At 39.3% G+C, this 21,597-nt stretch overlaps 1 long non-coding RNA gene across 1 annotated transcript in view; it reads right to left on the reverse strand.

The window, feature by feature from the left end:
• The window catches only part of LOC104871548, a 34,735-nt gene extending 13,491 nt beyond the window's left edge, over positions 1-21,244 (reverse strand). The window contains exons 1-4 of the long non-coding RNA XR_782899.2: positions 21,110-21,244; positions 19,125-19,255; positions 10,623-10,768; positions 8,181-8,292 (exon numbers count right to left, since the gene is read on the reverse strand). This is a non-coding gene — a long non-coding RNA (uncharacterized LOC104871548). The remainder of the gene's footprint in view (positions 1-8,180; positions 8,293-10,622; positions 10,769-19,124; positions 19,256-21,109) is intronic.
• Positions 21,245-21,597: the final 353 nt, after the last annotated feature.

Here is a 21,597-nt window from a genome sequence, read left to right on the forward strand (position 1 = left end):
CGCAAACCCTTTTTATTTGTTATTCACACACAAACTTTGGACAAGTTTATAACACCATCAATTCCATACAGTGTTAGATAGAATTTATTGATTAGGTTCTACAGCATATGAAATTATTGTCTAATCAGTGCTTGCCACCATTTTTTCTTCTCAAGGGGATATATTTTCTCTTAAAATAAATTGACAAGGTACAAGAAATAACAACGGGAATGTACGCTTTCCAAGTTTGCCTCTGGGCCAAGGGTTGGAAATAGTGGAAGGGATAGCTGCTTTCCCTAACATGCTACTTTCAGGTTAATAGAGTTAACTGTCAAAGCTTACCTAATAACTAAGATCTTCTCAGAGTAACTTGGGCTTAAACCTTATGTTTTCCCCAAAATCGGTGATGTTATATTGGCAGAAATTAGGATGAGGTGGGGAAAAAAAAAAATCCAGAGTCTCAAAATTCCCCTTGCTTTTTAAAGTGGGTACTTACTTCATTATTCCACTCCTATCCCAAGCTGTGTTTCCCATGAATGATGGGCTGTTAGTGGCTGAACTCTTCTATAAAGGTAACCCCAGTGGAGAAGCGAAATCATTTTAACAGCATTTTTGAGAACTCACCGTAGGATAAAAAGAGGTCTAACCTATCATTAGAAGGACTCTGATGGAGATGAAAGTTGGACCAAATGTTATGAATTAACAACAACAACAACAAAAACCCAGGTAATTTTGTGAAGGGTATTTGAGTTGCCAACACCCCAAGAAATAACTTAAAAATAAACTAGGGGCTAGGAATGTAGTCAACGGCATTACTCTTGCCTAGCACGCATGAGGCCCTGGATTTGATCCCTAGCATGGGGGGAAAAGTAATATACAACTGACTATTAGTAAAACCTTTTTCTCCCCCATTGGTACATTTTAGGTATAAAATACAGTTACCTTCATCATTGGGATCTTGTACCTTCACAGGATGTATCTTGCTTATTTTTTGCCCATTCTCCTGGCCTCCTTTCACCCCCTCTACCCTTCCCTATTTACAAAAACTTTATTTCCATTTTTTCCCTTTTCTCTTGTATTTTCTTTTCCCTTCTTACCTTTCCCCTATCCTTCCCACTTCCCTTATACCTTTAGACCTCTTCCTATTACACGATATTTATTATACATTCTGTAATAGTGAAATCTTGCTTTGACAGTTCCTGGAAGTTATTAAAAATAAGAGTGCTTAGGTTGAGGAGTAGGAACAGATTAACTGGAATATAGCCATATATCTTATTATTCTATATTATTATATTGTGTTATATTGTGTTGTTGCTTGTAAGGCTAAGAGTCTGGAGTTGGGAGTTCAAGAAGTTCTAAGTTCAAATCCTCTCCCAACATTTAGTAGTTATGTGACCTCAGGTTAACTTCTAAGCCTCACCATTTTTAAAATAAAATCTGTAAAATGGAGATCATATTTACCTACCTTCACCAAGTGGCTATAAAGAAATAAATAATGTAACTTGGCATAGTGTCTGACATTCAGGAAAAACCAAAGAAATGGGAAGTACTATTATTAGCGTTGTATAATTGAACTTCACCGGTTATAATTAACTACACTTGCAAAATCTGAGTAAAAGATGGCTTTACTTATCTCGACAGCCAGAAACACCTCTCAGGGGAGGGAGGTAGATATTTAGAGCTCTTCCTTACCTTACCTTGCATATCTTTGAGGCATTTCAGAAGGTGCTAAGCAGGGTTTGTTTTTTTAAAAAAGCACTTCATAGTATCCTTCTGGTTCCTAAGGTTTTGGAATTTTATTTGCCACTTACATAAGAAGTGTCTTCTTGTCTCACTTTGCAGGAAATAGTAAGAATATTTACCAAGTATTTTTCAGAAATAAGCAGTAAGCTATTCAGTCAAAGTTCTGGGCATGTACATGCCGTGACACAACATAAATAAGGGGGTCTCAGTGTAACACATAACACCATTAAAAATAACAGTTTATTTCTTCAGTGGTAAAGAAGTGGCCCGGATGGGCTCCTCTGAGGACTGCGATCACAGGCCTGCTTGAGACTTGCTTGAGCTGACAATAGCCCTGGGGTGTGTTGAATGAGACAGCCTAGCATAAACTGGTCTGTTTTTACTTTTTTTTATCTTCCTGTTTGTTTTGTTCTTTTCAGTGCTGGGACTGAACGTTGGGCCTCATGTGTACGCGTTAGGCAAGAATTCTATCACTGAGCTGCACCCTAAAACCAGTCTCCATTTCCCATTTACGGTGAGGAAGGCTGTGTTTGACTCAGCGAGTGTGAAATGCGTCTGTCGATTTCCAGGGGAAAGCCGGAGGCCTAAGATTAAGTGAGAAGATATGAAATTCTTCAGTAAAACATTGTGAAGTGGTAACATGAAAACGATGCTCTTGAGTCCTATTTCCCATCAGTGAGGTGCTTGAGAACAGAGGGTCTGATGAAGACAGAGGAAAAATGTGTCCAAATACGAAAAGATAAGGCTTGCTTTGTGGTTGGTCTCCATGTGAGCTGCAAACATGTTCTGAGTATTAAGAGCTACAAAGGGGTGGTGGAAAATTCTGTTTTTATGAATAGTGTAAATCAAATTTTACTAATTGAATTCTGATATAGTGGGGTGATTAGAAAATTATGGAGTAAAATGCTTTGTCAGTGTGAAGCCTTGCCAGCTGCTGCAGTTGGTGTCATAATATATCTCTCCGGGGAACTGGGGCACGTTGGTGCCAAGAGTGTCCTCGTTACTCTGATTTGACAGGATTTGGACAGCCATGCAAGCCGGGCGGGCCTGTGGCTGTGTTACAGGTGGCATGTCCAGCCTCCTTTATCCAAAGGGCTACTGCACAGTGTCTCTCAATCTTGACTACTATCATGGCCCCTTTTAAAGGTGAATAAAAAGTCTCCACTGATCCTTACATTAACTTAAATTTCTCTTAGTACAATAATAGCTTAAAAGGCATAAAAATAAAACCAGATACAAATGCCTAATACTTATAGTTCTTACAACCTGGTGGCTTTTTTTTTTCCAGAGTAATTTTAAACCACCCTATGGAGACCATGGTATTTAAGTTGACAATGCTAATTTAATGAGATGGTTGATGTTATTTTGCTGAACTAAATAACTGATTACAATGTAAACGTGGCCCTGATTACTACAGGGCAGTTTCTGTTGATTTTGGTACTTTTCAGTAGATTATAAAACTACCTTTCTCAATTTTCTCTAAATTATTAGATTTCCTTCATTAATACAGTAGTCAAATATCGTTCACAAACTATGACTAACTGTGCTTTTCTTGTTCACCAGAAACAATTTGGAATGCTACACCACACTAACTTGATCTTCATAAACAAAGTCATGTAGAGCTGGGCATGGTGTAATCCCAGCACTCGGGAGGCTGAGGCAGGAGGATCGCTGTGAGTTCGAGACCAGCCTGGGCTACATGGTGAGTTCCAGGTCAGTCTCAACTACATAGTGAGACCCTGTCTCAAAAAACAAAAACAAAAACAAAAACAAAGTCATGAGGCAGTACCCAGTTACAAAGTGTTCCGTGGTAGTAGCCCTCAGCACCATGTAGGTATTGAGCTCTTAAAGTGGATTAGTGCAATCCAGGAAAGGAATTTTAAATTAATTTCCATTATTGAACAGCCCCTTGTGTGGCTACCGTGTTGGATAGGTTAGAGTCCTAGTGTGTACATGTACGGGGAAGGGTTAGATTATTTTTGAAATGAAATCAGTAGCTATGCAAGTAAGGTACTATATTTAAACTCTCAAACTCTCTATATCTTTACCTGTAATTTGGGGATAATGAGATAAAATGCATTCATACTCTAGGGTTTCAACTGGGTGATGTGCCAGGAGGAGGGTTCATCTCCTTTCACTGTTTCTATCATTGCTCCTTTCCTATGAAACATACAATTGACTTTTTCTCCATCTAGTGAAAGTGCCAATGAAATCATCTTTAGACAGTATTGCTATTTTTATCAATCTACAACAGGCAAACTAAGTAAAACCAGTGTGTGTACCCTGCAAATATAGCTTGGATTTGTCATCTGCCACCCAGCCCTCTGCCTTCTAATTTCATCGCCCCTCTTCCCACTAGAGACATGTCATCGATCTCGAATAACTGTCATAAGTATACCAAAGAGCAAGAGCCAAGGTGTTTATGAAGTCATTTTAATTCTTCTGGAAAACAGGAAGCATAGGCCCCTTTCCGAGTGTGGTGGAACCTGATTTAAAAAGTGAGAAGGGTAGGGAAGGGGGAATAAGGGAAAAGGAAAAAAAATATGAGAAAATGTAAAAATGGAATTAAAGTGTTTGAAGGGGGGGAGGGGAGGGGAGGGTGAAGGGAGGGCGGGGACAAGGGGAACAAATGAGAACCAAGACCTGGCATGTAAAGGTGCAAGATCCCAGTAATGAATGTAACTGTACTGTCTACCTAGAATGTAACAATAAATTAAATTTTTAAAGAAAGTGACGTCGTGTTATTGCCTGGCTGCTGCATCGGCTGGGGATGCTCTTCCATTCCCACGTCCCATTTACAAGCCTATTTTGTGCCTGCTAAACACTCAGCATCATTTTCCAGAAGCTGCTCAAGTATCACATCGTCTACAGAACCCTTCCCGACTCTCGTGAAAACTTTGTCTCCTCTGGCCTTGCCTTCTTTCTCTCTGACACAGGTTTCCATAGTAACAATCATATGTTTTCCCATTTACTCTTGTTTTATGTTATGAGCTGAATTGAGACTCCAAAAAGATACGCTGACATCCTACCACCTAGTAACTAAGAATGTGACCTTATTTGGAAACAGGATCTTTATAGATATTATTAGTTAAGATGAGACAATGCTGAAGTAGGATGGTGCTGTTGTCGTTATAGGGGACACAGACAGCGACACACGAGAGGAGGGTGTCATGTGACAACGAAGGCGGAAAGTGAAGCGCTGCAGCTATGAATCAAGGAACACTCAGGATTGCAGGGAGACCACCAGAGGCTGGGAAGACGCAAAGAAGGATTTTGCCTACAGCCTTCAGCGGTACCATGGCGCTGCAACAACTTGATTTCAAACTTCTAGCCTCTGGAACTTTGAGGCAATCAATCAATTTCTCCTTAAGCCACCTGGTTTCTGGTAACTTTGTTTCAGCAGCCTTAGGAAACTAATATGTCTTCCTGAGTCATAGCTCCTTGAGGACAAAGACCTTGTTTGACTCATGTTTTATATTCTTGGCAGTTACGCAAGGTCTGAGCCAATCAGAAGGGTCACCAAACCTTGCTCCAGCAAGGATAAATGGATAAATGAACACAGGACTTTTCTTTGCCTTAATCTGGTCTGAAATTGGAACCACAGAAAAATAACTTTAAATATATTCATAGCTGCTGCATATGGCCACACAGTCTAGGCACTGCATGATTCCAGAGTGGCATGATGTGGTGACCTTCAATTATTTAGCACTGCATAACTAAATTTACATAAAGAGTCAACAGATCAGTGAACATTTATGCCATCTGTTACAAAAAAACCACTACCATTGTGAGATTTAGCTCTTCTTACCCAGCCAAATAGCAGAAGCCATAAATAATAATCCTCTAGATCAGAGCTTAGTAAACTACAGCACTCTAGCCAAGTCCAGCCTGATGCCTGTTCTTGTAAATAAGTTTTACTGGAACACAGCCATGCTCATTAATTTTAATATTGTCTACGGCTACCATTGCGAGTAAGCTGTGCTACTGCTTGTGATACAACCTTTGAAACCTGAAATATTTACTCTCTGGCCCCTTACAGAAAAAGTACGCCAAGTCCTGCTCTAGGTAATAGAAATTGAAAGACATTTTTGGAATATTTTATATTAAATGGTAAAAATTTCACCTAGAAACTGAAATCACTCCTTTAATCACACTTTGGAAGATTCTACACTACTACTGTTAATATATGCATATCAGGAAGAAAATTATGTGTAGAAAATAATTTATTTTTTTTCCTCAAAATGGGAGCTGGGAGTTAGAGGAGAAAAGAATATGTGAACTTATTTATGTGTGTATGTGAAGAAGGGTGTGGGTGGAGTAAATTCCAAGCAAATATAGAATATGCAACTTCCACAATTAGGTGTGCTACATGAGGAATTTTTGAGCTGCGTCCAGCTACACAAGATGGCAAGATGTAAAAATTAAAGAAATGGATAGAGACCTACTATCAAGTCCAGGAGGAGAAATGCTATTTAAACATTTATGAGGAAAGTGCTACCTGCGGTTTTATTCCTTCTGGAAAGAATTGTGGGAAGTCTTAGACCTTTCTGAGAGGTCTCTTTGTGCATCAAGGACATGTCTGCCATTCTAACCCGTCAACTTGACCTGAAGGTTAAAAGGCCTATGGAATGGCGTGGTACAAGGACTCTGCCTAGGAGAGGTCCACATAGCTCATGCCAACCACTTGATGTCTTGATGAGTTTCACCCAGGGGCACACAAAGATAACAAATCAATGAATGGAGATCAGAAAAAGCATACTAGTTGTTCCCAAAACAACAAGCAGTTGCTACTCAAGACATAAGTAGAAAATCTCATCGCAAAAGTAACACTGCATCCTGAGTGACAGTAGCCATTTCTGGAGGTCCGAATGTCTATTGGGGCTGTACCATCAATCATGGCCCAGTCTGTTTCATTTTTGTGTTACGGTTCAAGAGTGGGTTTAATTCAGTTGGTTTAATTCAGGTGGTGCACGCCTGAAATCCCAGCACTTGGGAGGCTGAGGCAGGAGGATCGCTGTGAGTTCAAGCCTGGGCTACATAGTGAGTTCCAGGTCAGTCTCAATTATATAGTGAGACCCTGTCTCAAGAAAAAGAATAGGTTTAACTCATGCTCAGTTCAGTTTTCCTAATTCATCACTTCAAAGTGCTCTTCTCACCCTCTCTTCCTTTACCTGTTTGTCTTTTACCAGCAACTGCCTTTCAAACTCTAACTTTCAACAGACCCAGCCACATACTTCTCTGCTCCCACATGTGGGCAGTTAGAAAAAAAATATTTCCCATTCACTGTGTTGGTGACATTAGAAATGTATGGTTTCCAATCTCAGTTGGCCTGCTTATCTCTTCAGAAGTTCCTTTGTATGTCTGTTTTTTACTAACTCTCTTATTCCTCACAGTGAATGTCTAAAGCTTCCACTGCCGTAGCTCACCTACATCCTGACTACCTCAGAGAAAACACAGGCATCAGACATCAATTTCCAGATTTCCCAACAACTTTTAGCAACGTGGACCCTTTCTTTCCTGCTTTTCTATTTCCAAGGAGGAGCTAACGCTTCATCGCTCCAAAATTGACCCCTTATCTAGTCTCCAAATTCCAAGTTCATCTATTCTGGATTCCAATGTCGTCTCTAGACAGCAATTTCTCCATGTTCATGTATCTACCGTTTTTTTCCCTTGAGCATATGTATATGTTTGTGTCTCTCCTCTTTAAAGAAACAAAAACACCTTGATCTTTCATAACTTACTAATTATCACTTCACTAAACTCCCTCATATGAAGTCTATTCTCATGAAAAAGTAGAAAATTCTTGTCAATATGAAAAGCTGAGGTGATTTGAAAGGACCCCACCCCCAAGTACAAAAACATAGATATTCTGCTTCAAATTAACTCTTTTTTTAAAATAAATAACTAAGCTCAAATGGAGTAAAAGGTATCTCAAGGTCCTAGAAATGAAGGAGGGTCTGAAAATCAGAATTATAAGAAGGAAAAAAAGTGAATGCAAAGGCCAGGCATGGTGGCACACTCCTGTAATCACAGCACTCAGGAGGCTGAGGCAGGAGGATCGCTATGAGTTTGAAACCAACCTGAGCTACATAGTGAGTTCTCAGTCTCAACTACATAGTGAGACTTTGTCTCAAAAAAAAAAAAAAAAAAGTGAATGCTACTGGGATGTTGGAACCTAAAGTAGGTCTTAATGGATGAGAGTCAGTGTTGGAATGGCAGCATGAGGAGCGGAGTTCAGAATCCATGGTGAAGCTAAAGGAGCCTGAGTAACAACCTACAAGGGCCCCCAGTCAGAAAGGCCCACACCATTCATTAAACGGGACTATGAAAATTCCTCCCAGCAGCCTCTGGAAGAGTTAGCAAAACTGGATATCTACCCAAGGCAATGGATGAAATAAGAGAAAGCGGAACTCACTGCCACTCTACCCAGAAATGGTGTGTTAGCCCTGAATACATACCTCTTGGTGACTCTGAGATCCCCTCGCTGAGGCTTTAACATTGACATTTGGCCCAGATGCTGTAATATCCAGAGGTCTTCCACAGAGGTAACGCTGCCCCGAAGGGACCTTTCTATGATCAGAGCATACAGAAATAGACTCACTGAAGATGAATCCAAAATAAAGATTTTTAAAGTAGGCAAGAAAACAAATCATTTCAAGATCAGCAGTTTAGTTCTTAAGAGGATTTGTACTCTTAGAGCTAGAAATAATAGCCTATTCTGAAAGAAACTTTAAAATGTTTAAAAATATAAAAGAAGAAATAGAATCCACTAGACAGCAAAGGGACAGGTAAATGAAGAACAAATGGAAAAAAAATTCTAGAAATTAAAAGTTTAGTGTTTGAAGATTAAAACTCTGTGGCTGGGTTGAACAGTAGTCCAGACCTAGCTAAAGAGAAACTTTGTGAATTATCTAAGATACGCAGCTCAGAATGGGGTAAAAGGATAATAAAAAAGAGGAGTTAAGAAGCATGATGCATCTAATAGAGTTCCATAATAATAGCCATTATTGCTGAACTCCTATTATTTTCTGATCCCTCCTTCGATCTGTGGGAAAGCTGTACTTCCCCAAAGCCTAAAAATTGGATGTGGTCATGTGACTTACTTTAGTCAACACACTGTGAGTGAATATCCCTTCTGGGAAGATTTAAGACTCAGAGCCATAAGTGGTGGTGCACGCCTGTAATCCCAGCACTCGGGAGGCTGAGGCAGGAGGATCGCTGTGAATTTGAGGCCACTCTAGACTACCTAATGAGTTCAAGACCAGCCTGAACTACATAGCATGACCATGTCTCACAAAACCAAAAAAAAGGGACTCAACACAAAATTCATCATGCTCTTTTCTTCCCCACTTCTGCCAAAGCAACGAGCAACATTCCAAATTGTGGTTCTTTTACAGACTGGGTCTCAGAGTAAGCACAATCCAGAACAGGGACCAGTCAATGCTTAATGGAGTAGGCGTGAGGAATAAACCTTTTTTATTTATATTTTTTGGTACCGAGGGTTGAACTCAGGACCTCGCGCTTGCAAGGCAGGTGCAGTGCCACTGAGCTAAATCCCCAGCACTAAACCTTGTTGTTTTAAGCTACAGAAATATTGATATTACTTCTGCTGTGGACCACTGCTCACCTTCACCATACAGAGAATATAGCAAGCAGAGAGAAGAGATATCAGTCAAAGAGCTAGTGAATAAAGTAATTTTCCAAATTGAAGAAAGATATGACTTTTTTGAGTGAGTGAAAATAGTGGGTCCTGAGTAAGACAAATAAAAACATAAACATACATAAAAATGAAACTGCCAAAAATAAAAGTATATTTCATCTAGCTAAATCCTTAAAACAGTGCAGTTACATAATATTGTTGTTCCCATTTCATATGTGCAAAAGCCAAATCTCAGTCTACTCCTGAAAAGCAAGTAAGATATACAACTAGAATTCAAACTCAAATCTATCTTTCAAACACATCCTTTTTCAAACCTCATTTGCACTTTAAAACAGTCCTGCAAAATAACTTTTTTTTTTTTTGGCCACTTTACAGATAAGAAAACCAAAGCTCATCAATGTTAGAGGACTTGTTCAAGCATATAACACTAGTAAATGGCAGAGCTTGAGTTTGAATTCCAGTTTGTTGGCTTTAAAGCCTTGACACTTATTTCTCTGTCACACTACCCTCCATGTCACCTGAATTTGGCTTACATATTTTTGTTATTAAAAATTTCCAGGCCAGGGATTTAACTCAGTGGTTCTGCTGCCTGCCTCACAAGCACAAGGTCCTGAGTTGGATCCCTTGTACAAAAAAATAAAATAAATTAAAATAAAAAAATTCCAAGGGCTGGGGATTTAGCTCAGTGATTCTGCCTCCTGCTTCACAAGTGCAAGGTTTTAAGTTTGATTCCCCAGTACCCCAAAAAAATTTTTTTCCCACATTTACTCTCCAACCAGTGACCTTTTCATTGCTTTTTGATTGCACCAGATAGGCTCCAGTGTCAACATCTTCACATGTACCATTCCTTTGGCCTAGAATCTTCTTTCCTCGGCACAACATCCAGCTTTCAGTTAAAATTGCATCTTCAGAGACACTTGCATCCCCAAAGTCCTTTTACCCTGTTTTATTTTCTTCTTACTATGTATAGTTACCTTAGTCTGTATGGTTACAAGTCAATAGGTTTATATGAGATATGATAAAAATATGATGGACATTTACATTTTTCTTAATTTATTATAGTAAAAGACATACTGCCACTAATTCCCCTTAAAATACTCTCCCTCACTTCAAACACATTTATCCCATCGTTTTTTGCCACTTTATGAAGCAATTCTCGAAGTTCTCTTTCATGAGTGTCTTTAGGTGTGCTGCGCCATTGTAGTTGACTCAATGTTCAGGATCAATTCAAAACATTCACCTTCTGTGGTAATTTTGACTCTGGAGAAGAGCTCGAGGTTGCATAGTACCAGTTCCAGTGGACAAGGTAGATGAGGATGAATAATGCTTTTATTGGACAGAAATTGCCAGCCAGGTGTGATGGTGCACACCTGTAATCCCAGGACTCTGGAGGCAAGAGGATTACCACAAGTTTGAGACCAGCCTGAACTACATAGCGAGATCCTATGTCAAAAAAAGAAAATGAAAAAGGAAGGAAGAAAGAAATGGTTGTAAATTTTTGATCAATGAAGGGTAATTATAAAATACAGTGAATGTTTATATTAAAAAAGGATTACAGTAATAGACATATTTCCATTAATTCCCTTCGAAATACTATGCAAAATACTCCCCCTTGCTTCAAACACACATCCTATTGTTTTGGCAGTGTGTCTTCTACTGTGATTTTTAAATTTGAATGTCCACTGCATCTTTTTATTATTCCTGTATGTTCGTTGTCTTTCCTTTCCTCTGTAGTGAAAGCTCCAAAAGAGTAGATTCTTTATTTTGTTTCTTCAGTGGCTCAGTATGCACTTCCTATAAAAAAGTGACTTCACAAAGGGCCACCTAGCAATCGCTACCTACCAAACTCTATCTTTTCTCCTTTTCTTACCTTTACTACTTACTGTTCCATGTGGTCAGAACCCTGCGAAGTGACATTATGATTTCCCCATGACCTCATTTTATAAATAAGAAAACTCAGAGGGGCTGAGATGCACCCTAAACTATACAGCTGATAAATGTCTGACTCTAAATTTGAACTCGGATAGGATGAATGCTGTTAAGGGTTGAATTTTGTCTTCCTCAAGCAGAAAAGTTGAAGTCTTAACTCCTCAGGGCTCAGAATATGACCTTATTTGCAAAGAGGGTAGTTGCCGATGTAATGAGTGGATGAGGTCAAACTGGATTAGATTAGCATGGGTCCTTAGTCCAATAGGACTGGTGTCATAAAAATATCATGAGAAGAGACAGACAGAGGGAAAACATCACGTTATGATGACAGAGGGAGGGCCGGGTGTGCATGCAGAGGCCAAGTTACATCAAAGAGAGTGGGCAAGCCATAAAGCTGGGAAAAGGCAAGATAGAGTTCTCCAGCAGGTTTCAGAGAGGCTTCCATCCTCCAGATCTATGAGGTAAGATATTTCAGCTTTTCTCAGCTACCTATTTTGCAGTGCTTTGTTATGGCAGTCCTGGGAAACTAACACAGGGCAATGTATCTTCTACTGTAATTTTAAATTTGAAGGTCCACTGTACCTTTTTATTATCTCTCCATGTTCATTGCCTTTCCTTTCCTCTATGCCTCACTATCTTGCATGTTTTGGATAGCGCTAGCTTTATATGACATGAGCAGAGCAAGGCTCTGGGAACTTTACTCCATCTGAAATCCCAAAATAGAATCAGCAAGTCCCTAAACCATTTTATTCATGGTATCCATGAACATGAAGAAGTCTCCCAACTGACTAAGTGCAAGTTATTCCACCAGGAAGAGGAGACCAGAGAAAACTACGTGCTACCCCTAGACAGCTCTTCAACATATGTTCATTATGGCTCACCATCCAACCCTTAAATTTAGGGCGATACTTCAGGACCTCCCTAGTTATAAGCAAGTTATTTTCCTCTTCTATTTTTAAATTTTCTACTTCCTACTCTTTATCTGCAACAACCACTATCATTTTTCTTCAGCTTATCCTGGCTTTGCCTTAAATCTGGCAATAGCATCCAAGACATGTTTCCTTTATCCTACTGGAAGAAAACAAGAGTACCAAAATATCTAATCTCCACTCTACCAACTCAATCCCCGTGCATTCCTTTGAATAATGTTACAGCTCTCCTGGGTGCTGCAGACAAGGTTGCCGGTGGGAGTTGCGGGAGCAGACAGCCAGGACCTACATAGCGAGGAGAGAAATCAAGAAGGTAAAAGGGAACAGGACAGTAGATACAGATGTGGGTATCTGAGGAACACCGGCGTTTTGTTTTTTGTTTTTTTGTTTTTTGAGTAAATGTTCTGAAGCTTTGACCCTTGGGAAATCAGCATTTTCCAACGTTTCCTTGCCTTCTGCTCTGAATCTCTGGTATTCTGATTTTTGGAAGTGAAAAAAATATTTTGATTTAAGCCATATGGCCTTTTTCTCCCTATGCTGGTGCTGTAGAAACTCACAGGGGCAGGTGTGGAAGGCAGTGGCAGCAGGGTGGGTGGGTCCATAGGGCCTGTGTGTCTATAGCTTGTGCAGCTCTGTAACTATGGCAACCATGTGCAATGCCACTCACACAGCATCATAACATGGCCCTAGAGTTGCCCCTGGCTCCTCAACTATTCATCTTCAATGCGCTATCTGCGCTGCTGTTTCCTAGATACCAGAGCTCTGTTAAATTTTTCTGAAGTCGTGCTTAAGTATTGTTTCTCTGCTCTGCTTGTTGGCACTATACCTTGTCACGTGAAAGAAAACCAGATAGCAAGACCAAAATAGCAGTTCCTACTGATATTATTAATTGTCAACTATTTTCTGCACTTAAACATATTGAGTTAGAAAGATTCTTAAGGCTGTGGTCTGAACAAGACGACCACTTGAGATTTTTTTGTTGTTTTAAAGGTCCATACTGGGCTTCATGAGAGCTCAGTGGCTCTATCAGTTGACTAGCTGCTACTAAGAATTTTCTCTTTTTTGTGCTAATTCTTACAATTTTTATCGGTAATAAATAAAATTTATAGCAATATATGCAAATATATTATACTCTATGAAGCTTATACATAAGTAATTTATGTGTATATGCCTCAGAAAAGAAAGCTGCATTGTGTTAATTCTAAGAACACATACATAACTGGTTTCTTTTATTTATTGTTAAAAGTAATTCCAAAATCCTCAGAAATATTTCTTCCGTAATTAAATTTAAAATGCTTTTTTTTAAAAGAAAAATTCATGTGAGTCGGTAATTTACTGTGTTCACATTTTAGTTTCCTTATGTTTGGTCATTAATTGTGACATAAACAGTTTAGATTTAAAGCCCTTAACCTTCCAAGGCCCAAATAGAAGCAAGATGTCAACACCCATAAGTTATGAGCAGCCTCCCACAGGGACTGTAACATCAAATACACTTATAATTTAATTGAATTAACTTGGGAGAGGATTCTGGGAAGATGACAGCATCAGAAGCATAGCTTTTCATTCTTTCTGCATCTTAAAATAAAAACAGAGAGAACAGGGCCAATGACTTAGCTCAGTGGCAACGTGCCTGCCTGCAAGCACAAGGTACCGAGTTCAATCCCTGGTACCAAAACAACAAACAAACAAACACGCCCTCCAAAAACAGAGAGAACAAATACATAGCAAAACCAAAACTCCACAAGCAACATTTACAACAAAATTGTGTCTTAATCCATTTTCTGTTGCTACAGCTGAATACTACAGACTGGGTAATTTATAAAGAACAAAAGCATATTTAGCTCACAGTCCCAGAGGTTGAGAAGTCCTCGAGCATGGTGCTGGTGAAACAGGAGATTAAGGTGTCTAAGTGGGCATGATCTATCAATCATGGAAATCCAGGACATATGTCCAGAAAAACAGTTCCAAGCTCTGCACCTGGGACCAACCAGAAAATGCTATCTTTAATTCTCCTCAGGTGAAATCAAGCGGATTTTTGACAGGATGGCCTCCATTCAAAGTCAGAATGGGAGATTTCAACCAGGGCAGCCATTGACCTTGTTGCCCCAGGGCTCTGTTTTTCTCAGTGGCTTGCTTTCACCCTGCATAGGATATTTCTTTTCCTACTTTTATCGGCCTGCACTCACTCTGTAGAGCATATTTCTTTTCTTATCTTTAAAAAATATAAAACTGCACTGCCTTTTGTGTATTTCTTGTCCAATTCTTTGTTTGGGACAAGAACCTGGAAAACATCTCTAGAAAGAGCCCACAGCACACCCTGGTAACCCTGGCATCTGGTGAGGGTCTCCTTGTTGCATCGTGAAATAGTGGAGGATATCGCATGGAGAGACGGAGCATAGTTGCTAGCTCACATACTTTTTGTAATGAAGCCACCAGTGCTATCATGGAGACCTCAACTTCATGACCTCATCTGATCTTAATTGCCTTCCACAATTACCATTAACATAGGACTTTGTAGATGGTTTCCAATACATACCCTATAGGAGACACATGCAAAGCAAAGCAGTACGTGATAAGGTATCCTTGCGAGTGTTAAAATACAGGTGGGTAGGGGTCACTCACCAACAGCCACAAGACCTGTGTGGTATCAACGTCTGTCTGGGAGAAAAGCTAAGGAAGCTTCCTCTGAGGCACCCTGAAGACAGAGGAATACAAAAGGCAAGCCAATATGAGAATAGCAGTGGGAAAAAATGCCACGCTCAGGGGGAAAAGTTCTGAAGAGACTGGAGCAACCTAGCTCAAAATCACTCTGTGAGGGCCTCTTTGTAGGACAAACCCCATACTGAACGGGTATCACTTGGAATGAAATACAAACTTAAGAGGACGTGGACAAGTTCCGGCAGACAGAATAGCTCCACATCAAAATGGTGAAATAGCCTAAAAAGCAAGCTGCCTTATTTTTCACATTCCAAAATCAACAGAGGTAGTTCTGTGGCCTGATAAAAGTTTTATGAATGCCACTTTATGACACAAGTTCAGGAAAACAAATTTACATTAAAAGAAGCAGCTGAAAAATATCAAGGTCATATAGTTTTTATTTTTTAAAAAAAGGAAAAAAGAGCTGAATAACATCCATAGAGGAAATGAGATCACCCCGGAAAAAATATCCATGAAAGAGATCAAAACTGTAATCTAATATTTCTAATAAGATAAAAGATATTATGAAAATAGAACATAATATGAAATAACAGAAATGAGAATTAGAAACTCAGAAATTAAGAGATACAACTCAGGAAATAATTAGAAATAAAATAAATGTAATTTAAGAAATGATGAGTAAGCTAGAAAGAAAATAAGAGCAAATACATTCAAGTATAATGCCTGAAGATAAATAGATAAAAAAGAGGAAAATAAGTTTTAAAGGGCTTTAAATTCAGAAAGAGACAAATATTTGAGAGACAGTGGCAAATACTGAAGAGTGATAAAGATCCGAAGTACAGATGATAGATTTGAATTGGCGGTATTGACACACACACACATACATACACACACACACTCACAAGGGGCCGGGGATTTAGCTCAGTGGTTCCACCACCTGCTTCACAAGCACAAGGTCCAGAGTTTGATCCCCGGTGCCAAAAAAAAAAAGACTACCACCTTAATATACTCATGAGGTGTTTTATTTTTAAGCATATTTGTGTATGCATTTCCTTTTGCTCTCCATTGGAAATACTGTTCATTCTCTCTGCTGAAAATGGTAACCAACCACTGAAAATAGTGACCAATCCAGCAGCAAAGAACATCCCTAAAAACCAGAAAGTGATCTTGTTCTTTTTTTCTTCTTTTTGTTTGAGACAGGGTCTCGCTGTGTCATTCAGTTTGGCCTTCAACTCACTATGTAGCCCAGGCTGGCCTTAAACTTCTGTGTGGCAATTCTCCTGTCTCAGGCTCCACAGTGATAGGATAACAGGCATGCACCACCACACCCAGCCAGAATGTGTGATGATGTGTATTTACTCTAACCATATGAAAGAGTACACTAGGAACCATCTCCCAAATACAGCATGGACACTGTTGCTTTTGGTCTCTTCTTTGCCCATCATTTGAGGCCAAGTTCACATCATAAGACCTTCAGGAAGAGCTCACTGGCTATGCTTTCATGCATATCTCCTCCCCCATCCTAATTCACACCATGTTGTCTCAGACACTTACTTAGGACTGAAATTGAGATAACTTTATTCTGTTATTGTTCCAGTGTGTTTTGGTTTTGCCAAAGGAAAGTAAATTTAATGTCCTTTCAGTCCTATGTACTATGAATGTTTGTAGAATAATTAAATTTGTTGAACCATAAGTTGGTAATGAATGGTGATTTTGTTTTCTACAACAGAGTCTTCTGTCCATTAGTTAATAAGTTGTTGCCCTGAGATTTGATAAGAAAACTACGATAAATATAAACAAAAAAAACTTTAATAAGTTCTTAGGTGAAAGATTCATGAAAGGCAGAGTGGATGTTCACATTGCATCTTTAACCTTTTGAAATGCATTTGATGCTTGTTTCATAAAATCTTGCTATCGCCATCAAATGTTTGATGCGGGTTGAAATTTATCACAGGTATGGCATTTATGCCATTCTAACATGAGTCACTGTATTATTCCTGGATGCAAAAGAAATAAAAGTCACAGCCCTTAAGTTCTCTAGACAATGTAAAATCTAATCAAAGACTAAAACATACACAAATAAAACAACTTGGGTTCAACTCCAAAGAAACATTTTAGTAACTGCATGAAAATATGGCATAAATAGACTGAAGTGGCAATAGATAAGGAAACTAAAAAAAAATCACACTTGAGATGTGATTGTCAGGGAAGGTATCTTGAACAAAGTAAATTCTAGTTTTGAAGGTGAGATGGAAATATGGAAGACAAGGAACATAGATTTTTCTAACCAAGAAAAAGTATAAATAAGCAAAACACAGAGGAAAATAATAAGTCATGTTCAGGCAAGACAGGCTTGAGAAACTGAGGGAATATTCAAGGCTGGAGAGAGACGGAGGGAGAGTTGATAGAAGATATCAAATACGTTTATTTTTGAAACAATGTGGAATTCTTTTTCTTTTTTCAGGAGAAATAACCTTTACTGTCAAACAGCCCAGTCAGACCCCTTAGTTGATATAATGATGATCCCAGCTTCCTAGGCTGTTTGTAATAATTTCTGCCGTATGAGTGTAATGGGAAAAACACACTGCAAAATGAATTACTTTTGAAATGTACTGCAATGCTGACATTTGGGAAATTAAATCGTGAATACAATGCATCTTGATTATTTGAGGTGCCTTCCCACCATGAAAAAAATCAATTCAGTCAGTCCAACAATTCAAGAAAAAATCTGCATACTAAATTAATTTAAATTTCTCTTCCTTGGCAAGATTTTGCTCAGCTTTTTGATCACCATGGTAAGTCTCTGACTTACGAACGAGTTCTGTTCTGAGGGAACATTCATGGATTCATTCATAAATCTAAAGTGAGTCTTCTACACCCTTGACACAGACATACAATGTATTGGTTTGGTTTGTTTGTTGGTTTTGAGACACGGTCTCACTATGTAGTTGAGACTGATCCGGAATTTACTATGTAGCCCAGGCTGGTCTCGAACTCACAGTGATCCTCCTGCCTCAGCCTCCCGAGTGCGGGGATTACAGGCATGCGCCACCATGCCCAGCTACATACAATGCATATTGCTTTGCATTTCCTATCAGTCCCCTCCACATCACCACTGCTTCTCCTCTTGATTCCAGACATCTTGGACTCTGATTGAGCACTGTACTACGGTATACTACTGCACTGTAAGCACACTACTGCAAAACTATGACAAGGCCTGACAGACATTCGAGCTACTTCTGTGATTTGTTCACAAATATGAGTATTCTAAGGTGAGGTCTATTCATATCTGTGAAAATTCACAACTCAAATGTTTGTAAGTCGGGGACTTACTGTATTCAGACAAACGGCCATGGGCAGAGACTACTCCTTGCCTATGAAATCTATATGGATATGGATATAAAGAGTCCCGAGATGGCCTCATTAAAATATATTAGCTTTGTTTGTGAATCCATTTTTGTTATATACACTGCCTTATGATAGAGATGCCCTTGCTCAGCTGGCTTCCATTCTGTTTTCTGCAAAAATCACAGCCACACCCTCTTATGAAGAACAAAGGACTCCACTTTTCCATTCCCACTCAGCAAATTCCTCCCTCCTGCCCCATTGGCCCATCTCATTATGAATGTACATTTCTTTGACCTTTCCTATTCCTGTGGAAGGTTTTTTTTTTTTTTTTTGAGACTGGGTCTTACTATTTAGTTGAGACTGACCTGGAACTCACTGTGCAGCCCAGGCTGGTCTCGAACTCACAGCGATCCTCCTGCCTCAGCCTACCGAGTGCTGGGATTGTAGGCGGGCGCCACCACGCCCGGCCCTCTGGAAGTTTTTGTGTGGCTGGACCACTGGGGTGAACAACTGGGCTGAACAATAGTGAGCTCAATAGTCCTGACTCCAAAAGCATAGGTCAGGAATGAGTATGAGGAAAGGCCTTCTGAGAGATACTGCAAATGTTGCTATTTCCAGCCAAGGCTTTCTTTGTTTACTCAACATGTCCAATCTATGTGCGAAACAGAGCAATGTGAAGAGAGGAAGGGAAGATGGGCAAAGAGATAACAGGACCTCACATGAAGATTACGGAGTGAGTTTGGGAATTAACTGGGAATGCTAAAGAGGAAGAAGCATAATAAATACTAATATAAATCACATAAATCAGACCAGATTGGTATTTTGCTCATTAAATTATCTAAGCATGCAAATAACCATGCTTTTATACATAAGAATACCTGGTTTCATATGTAGCAATAGTTCTTGTTCTTGATTTTGGACTCTGGAGACCTGGGTGTGAATTGTGGCTTTACTGATTACTAGATTAATGATCTTGGTTGTTATTTAATTTTTCTAAGCTTCTGCTTATCTGTAAAATGAGAACATGAATAGTAGGATTACTATAAAGATGAAAAAGATAATGCTTGTATAAAGCTTAGTGTGATGCTTAGGATGTAGCAAGCATAAAGCAAAAGTTAGATTTTATTATTTTTGAAATTTATGTAATTTTTCTACAGCAAATTGGTTTATATTCACTAGGCGGAATGCCTAATTAAAAGAATCTTATACTGAGTCTTTTGGGGCAGCAATTATCACCTTCCACCTGATCTTCGTAGTATATCTGTATATTCAGTGAGGTGGCATCAATCAAGTTGCATCTGTAAATAGTAGTGCAATATCTATTGTCTCCTCTCCTCTTCCCCCTGTCTCTTTTCAGTACAGGAGATTGAAACTAAGGCACTGAGCTATATCCCAAGTCTTTTAAGATTTTAAAATTTTGAAACAGGATCTCAGTAAGTCACTCAATTGGCTAGGCTGGGCTCAAACTTATGATCCTTGTGCCTCAGCCTCCCAGAGGGCTAGAATTACAATCTAATGCCACTAAATTTTCTTGTAAAGAGCTAGGCACATATTTAAAAATAGTTAATATATAGTTCTCAACTTCCCCAAAGCTGACCCCTAATACTTGAATGTGGGGCAATATGTATACACACACACACACACACACATACACACCCTTATTTATTATAATATACAATGCCGCCATTTTATAGATCAGGAAATTTCAGCAGAGGGGGATTAACTAGCACATAGCTAGATCAAAGTAACACTGATGGCTAGACACGCTGCATCATTTATCAGGTGACTTATATCTATCATCCTAAACTGAGCTCATTATACCAACCTGCAAACTTCTTGCTATATTTTTTCCTCCATGAATGAAACCAACATCTATCCAGTAATCTACATCAGAAATCTGTGAGTCATCCCATATTCCTCTCTCCCTTGCTCCTTATCAGACCAAGTCCTACAGGCTTTTATACAATTTATTTATGAAATCTCAATTCCTCTTCATTTTTACCACCACTGCTTTTCATTTAAGCTTCCCCTAGTTCTCACCCAAACTACTGCAATTGTCTTCTAACTGATCTCTCTGACACTAGCTGTTAGGGTTTGGGTCTAGAAGTTCCCCCAAAGCCTCATGTGGATGAGGTGGGACTTTCTTTTTCAGAAGTAGTTGAATCTGGAATGTGTGATGCTGGCGTTAAGGGTGTGTGATTACTAAACCACTACATGTGAGTGGTTAGTTTGGCACTGTTAAGATCTCTCTCCCTTGTTGCCTTTGCTACTGTGTGGGTGCTATGTTGTCTCTCCTCTGCTATGCCTGTTTGCCATACCTGCCTTGGAGCCAACTGATTGTGGACTGAAACCTCTCCAAACTGTAAGCCAAACAAACCCCCTCCCCTTTAACTTTTGGTGCTGGGTATTTTGTCTCAGCAACGAGAGAAAAGTAACTAACACTCGAGTCGTGCTGCTGTCACATCAGTCTTTCACGCAGCTGCTAGGATATGACTAAAACACAAACTGATCCTGTCAATTCCCAGTTGGAAAGCCTTCAGCAACTCCCTCCTGCCTTTAGAAGGAAGCCCGGGTTTCCTAGGATAGCCGTTGTGATCTCAAAGCACACTTCTGGCTTCATCCTGACAAGGTTCAATTAAAATGAAGTGCTCATATGATTGTCTCTCCTTTTAGTCAATGGGCTCTTAAAAGGCAGAGACAAAATCTTTTCATTTTTGCATCTCAGTATCTAGTAGTGCTAACAAAAAATTGAAAATGAAATGGTAATATCAGATTTGAACTCAAGTGGATCAGCTTGTACTTTGGAAAATGGGTTTTAGACTTCAAAAAAATTGAAATACAGTCCACATATCGTAAGACTCACCATTTTAGCATATTCAGTAATTTTTAGTATAGCCATAGTTATACAACCATTAACCACTATGTAATTCCACAATGCCTCATGATGGAAAGGAGGAAGCCCTCACCCATTAACACCCGTTAACAGTCAGTCTCTGCATTCCCTCCCTCCCTGAGAGAGAGAGAGAGAGAGAGAGAGAGAGAGAGGGAGGATTCTAGGAGCTATGGGAGCCTGCAAGGACATGGAGACCTCAACCCTACAACCACATGAATCATGGCAACATCTGAAAAACCGAGGAAGCCTCCAGATAGAAACACAGTCCAGCTCACATCTTGATTTCAGCTTGGTGAGGCCCATACATGATTAAGATTTGAAGAATTATAAGATAATAAATTTGTGTTGTTTTAAGCCACTGAATTTCTGCGGATTTATTAAAACAGCACTAGAAAATCAATATGACAAAAACTTCTGTAATTTGGTTTTTCACAAAATAGTGAATCTTGAAGATTTTT

The sequence above is a fragment of the Fukomys damarensis genome, unplaced genomic scaffold (genome assembly GCF_012274545.1).
Source record: "Fukomys damarensis isolate Sample0158 unplaced genomic scaffold, DMR_v1.0_HiC HiC_scaffold_23, whole genome shotgun sequence".
Lineage (NCBI taxonomy): Eukaryota > Metazoa > Chordata > Mammalia > Rodentia > Bathyergidae > Fukomys > Fukomys damarensis.